Genomic DNA, 5,506 nt, shown 5'->3' with positions numbered 1-5,506 from the left:
ATGAATGGGGTTTGGATTTTATCACATGCCTTTTCTGCATCTAATGAAATCAGCATGCAATATTTGTCTTTCAGATAATTCATATGGTGAATTGCATTTATCAATTAATGCATGTTGAAACTACTGCATCTCAGGTATGAAGTCTACTTGATCATGGTGAATAACCTTACTTTTGTGTTCTTGTATTTGGTTTGCAAGTATTTTTTGAGTATTTTTGCTTCTATGTTGATAAGATAAATTTTTCTACATTGTACTCTCTAGGTGGGTCTTTGTAGGGCTTGGATACCGGGATAAATCTTTCATTTTAAAATTAATTGGGTAATGTTTCTTCTGTTTCTGTATTGTGGTATTATTTGACAAGTGTTAACTTTAAGTCTCCTTTGAAAGTCTGGTAGAATTCTGTGCTAAGACCAACTGGCCCTGAGTTTTTGGTTTAGAAGTCCTTTAATTATTGCTTCCATTTCACCAGGGGTTTTAGGTCTGTTTGTATTGCTTCTCTGATCTTGATTTTACTTTGATAAGTGTGATGTATCAAGGGACTTACCCATTTGTTTTTAATTTTCCAGCTTTGTGCAGTAAGCTTTTTAAAAGAACATCCTTACGATTCTCTGAGTTTCCTTGCTGTCAATTGTTATATTCTATTTTTCACTTCTAATTTTGTTTATTTGGGTATTTTATCTACACTTTTTATTTAATTTTACTAAGGATCTGTTAGTCTTATTGATTTTCTCAAAGAACCAACTCTTTATTTTCATGATTCCTCTTGTTATTTTTGTTTGTTTCTAATTTATTGATTTCAGATCTGAGTTGGCTATTTCTTGTCATCTACTGCTTTTGGGTATGATTTCTCTTAATATTCAGGCATCTGTCCTGGACTGCTTTTGGGGTTCTGACAGTACCAATTTCTTATTAAGTTGTAGAGCTAAATCTATATCTAGGTTTGATATTAAGTCACTAATATATTTTTTAATTTTTTATATAGACACTTATTACAAAGAACTTTGCCATTTAGAACAACCTTCATTGTGATCCCTAAGTTTTGCTATGCTGTGCTTAGTTTTTTGTCAAATACGGAACATCTTTCATTTATTTCCTAATGTCTGTCTGTCTTGACTTATTTTTTCATTCAGGAGTGAATTTTTCAGTTTCTATGAGTTTGTGACATTTCTGCTGTTTCTGTTGTTGATGATATCTGGTTTTAATCTGAGGTGGTCAGATAGGATTGCAATTTTCTTCTGTCTGTTAATACTTGTTTTGTGTCCTTAGTATGTGGGGTCAATTCTGGAGAAAGTTACAAGTAGTGTTGAGAAAAAACTATACTCTTTTTTGTTTGGGTGAAAAAATCTCTAAACATTTGTTAGATCCATTTGGTGTATAATGCCCCTTAGCTTCAGCATTTCTCTGGAGATTTTGTCTGGATAACCAATCTACTAGTGAGAGTAGGGTATTGAGTTCTCTCACTCTCACTGTGAAAGGATCAATATGTCGTTTAAAGCGTAACAGTTGCTTTGTTTGTTTATTTGGTTTTGTTTGTTTGCTTTTGTTGTTGCTTTGCTTCTCTTCTAATTACTGCATCATTGCTAAGAATCACAGTATTTCTTGGTGGATTTTCCCTTTGAGGGCATGCAGTGTCCTACCCTATCTCTTCTGATTAGCTTTGTTTTGAACTATTTCGTCAGCTTTTAAACTGACTATGCCAGTTTGCTTCTTAGGTTCATTTGCTTGGAATGCCGTTTCTATCCTTTTACCTTGAGGTGATTTTTCTCCCTGATGTTAAAGTGTGTTTCTTACATGAAGCAGATGGATGGTTACTCTTTCTAAATTCATTCTGCTAAACTGTGCCATGTTATTGGGGAAATGAGGGCATTCATTTTAAGAGGTATCAAGGAGCAGTGTTTCTTGATTTCTGTTGTTTTTGTTGTGATATTGTTGTTGTTGTTGGTGGTGGTGATGGTGGTGGTGGTGGTGGTGGTGGTGGTGGTGGTGGTGGTGGTGTGTGTGTGTGTGTGTGTGTGTGTGTGTGTGTGTGTGTGTGTTTCCCTTCTTTTTATTTGCTTGTCTGAGATTATGAATTCTGTATTTTCTTGGTTGTGGTCAAGCTCTGTATTTGGGGTTTCCTTCTAGTTTCTTCTGTGGGACTAGATTTGTAGGTAGACACTGCTTATATTTGGTTTTATCATGGCATGCTTTATTTTTCCCATCTATTGTGAATTAAAATTTTTCTGGGAATATTATTCTGGTCTCATATACGTGGTCTTTTAGAGTTTGTAAAACACCTGCCCAGACCCTTCTAGGTTTTGAATCTCCATTGAAAAGTTAAGAATTATTCGAATAGATCTGCCTTTATAGTTTACTTGGTCTTCCTCACTTATAGCTTTTAATATTACTTATTTTATTTATGCATTTAGTGTTTTATTATTAAGTGACAAACATTTATTTTCTGGTCCATTCTATTCAGTGCTGTGTATGCATCTTGTACCTTGATATGCATTTCCCTTAGGTTAGGAAATCTTCTCTTGTAATTTTGGGTAAAATATTTTACATGCCTTTAACCTTGGTTTCTTCTTCTTATTTTTAGATTTTTGTCTTTTCATAATGTCCCAGATTTTTGCTTGTGTTTTGCCAGAATCAAAGAGTCTCTCTTTGGTCTTTTGGATTGTGTTTGTGAGGTTTGACTGTGGGTCTCCTGTTCCAGCTCTTAATTTATTTCATTTCCAGATTTTTCTCATATTTTGCTGTCCTTATTGATTCTATTTCCATATTCAGCTCTTCCATGTTTTATTCTTATTCTTACACTGCTTGTTTTGGTTTTCATAGTTTTGGTTTTCATAGATTTAAGGGATTCATTCAGTCCCTCTTTGAGGACCTGTATCATAGTCATAAAAGTTACTTTAATGTGTTTGAGATATGTTGCAATACTCAGGGTCTGCTAAGATAGAGTTATACTCTAGTGGAGATATACTGTCCTTGCTGTTATTTATTTTGTTTTTATGCTTGTGTGTAGACAGATGACTTTGCGAAGAATGTAAGTTTAGGTGGTAGTATCTGAATTTGTCTTTGTTGGTTGGGTTTTTGGCCCTTGGTTTCTGTTGCCCTGTCTGTTTCTTAGATGAGTGGGTTGGGTATGTATTGTCTCGTAGGAAATTCTTCTGGAATGCTGATGATTGTGGCCACTAGGGTAGCAGCTAAGATGTGTTTCTAGGTATTGGGAGTGACACTTAGGAATGGGGGTTGTGTTAGAGAGTGTTGTGGCTGAGAGGGTGTACAGAATGGAGGAAACCAGCGTGTTCCTTTAGAATCTACTTAGTCCCCTAGGAATAGGGTCACTGAGTGAGCAGAGGTCACCAAACTGCTGCTGAGCTTGGGATGAGACAGGGGATTGGATTTGGAGGAGAAGAGGTAAAGATCGTTAGTTAGACTTTGTGCTTCCCTAGATTTAGTGGTCTGCCATACTAGGAAATGTCTGCTCCCTTTGCTGGCTGGGATAAAGCAATGAATATGTGTGTGGGGATGGGAGGTAGGGTGAGGACTGGAAAACCTGTTCACTGATGATGGAGTTGAGGGGAAAAGAGAGGCTGCAGCAGATTGTCTTGATCCGAAGCATCTATAAAGCATGAACTTTGGAATTTGAAGAGGAGAAGGAGTGGTGCAAATCTGTACTTAACCCACATATTTCCCTCGTAAGAGTTATTTTTCATCTTGAACTAAAATCTTTTTCATTCTCCTCTCTTCTTCATGTAGCAATGAAATTATGGATCATTAGTTTTTAAAATATTATAATTTCTCATCTCTGATGCTCACCTTGACTAAATCATCCACAGGGTTTTCTTTAAAGATTCTACTTGCTTTCATTATGTGCTCATAAAATTTTTATTACTTTGTTTTATGTCACATATTTTTTGCTAGGACTTAAATTCATGCAGAGCTCAGATCAACCTGTATCTATATGAACAGTGTTTAGTTGTTATTGGAGTTTCATTCTTTCAAGACAGTAGATAATCAGATGTAAATACTTTAACCTAATCACAGAGTTGTATAGAAATTCCAACTGCAAGCTTGGTTTCTTAAGCCCTGTCCTATCTTATATTAATTTAAAATTTTTGTGAGCCAATGCATTTGAATGATGAAAAGTATGTATTTTTTTCTTTGTATCAACTCTGAACAGAAGGTACACTGGATTAGCATTCTGAAAAAGTGTAGGTCCCAGTTTGGCAAAGATAATACACTACCAATTAATAGATGCATAATTCTTTCTTCCCATTTAAAACCAGTTTGTTCTTGATAACCACATTAAGTAAACCTTTCATGGACCAATATTGAACTGATCTGACTATCTAAAGAAATAGAAAAGAAATGAATGGAGGTGTATAGAGTGAGAGAAAGTAAAAGACAAGTACCAGAGAGAAAGGGACACAAAAATTGAGAGAGAAATATATATAGAGAAGCAGTAAGGAGCTGAATGAAATTTTTTTATGATTATGGATGATAAAAAGTCTACTGAACTTTCAATTGTAAGCTAAATATCAGGAAGTCACTGGTATAATTTGAATTTGAATTAGAATTCCCAAGACCCAGGGGAGCTGCTATATGTTCACTTCCAATGTCTCAGGTAAAACAGATAGACATAAAATAAAAAGTTGAGTCTTTCCTCTTTTTGTGGAATTAGGTCCTCAGTGGGTTAGAAGAAGTTGAACTTTGTGTAGGGTAGTTGTCCTAGTTTCATTTCTATTACTGGTTAAAAATACCTGGACAAAAATAAAGTTAATGGAAAAGGGCATGTTTTTGGTTTATAATACTAAATTATGGTCTATTTTGTGGGGCAGTTAAGGTAAAAAAAGTCTCAGTAAATGTTCTATTGTAGTGAAGAGATAACATGACCATAGCAACTGTTATAAAGGAAAACAAACATTTAATTAGGGCCGGTTTACAAGTTTCAGAGTTTAGTCCATTATCATCATGGTGGGAAACATGGCTGGAATGCAAGTAGCCATGGGGCTGGAGAGGTAACTGATAGTTCTACATCTTTATTGGCAGGTAACAGGAAGAAGGGACAATAGGCCTGGTTTCAGCATTTGTGCTATATAAGTAGTGTAAACCCCAAAGCCCACTGCCAGTGACACACTTTGTCCAACAAGGCCATCTCTTTATCCCTGCCAAGTAGTGTGACCAGTCACTCAAATATATGAGCCTACTGAGGCCATTCCTATTCAAACACCACAGAAGTTCAAGAAGCTAGTCACATGACATCCAGACTCAAGAGAGAGAATTTAATGCTCTTTCTTAGGGATACTCAGACACAAGTGAGTGATACACAAAATAAGCTGAGAGGACACAGACACAGGAATAGATTCACAGGACAACTTTCAGATGGGGGCAAATGCAGACTCATGAAACAGGAAAAGAGAGCAGACAGAACGCACAGGGAGACTGAGTTAGACAATTGAAATCTATGTTCTTTCTTGGTTACATGGCAAAAGAAATAAAAAAGAAGGCTGACACTAATATG

This window comes from Mesocricetus auratus, unplaced genomic scaffold, assembly GCF_017639785.1.
Source record: "Mesocricetus auratus isolate SY011 unplaced genomic scaffold, BCM_Maur_2.0 Super-Scaffold_6730, whole genome shotgun sequence".
NCBI classification, from domain to species: Eukaryota; Metazoa; Chordata; class Mammalia; order Rodentia; family Cricetidae; genus Mesocricetus; species Mesocricetus auratus.
Note: the sequence above shows the minus strand (reverse complement) of the source record.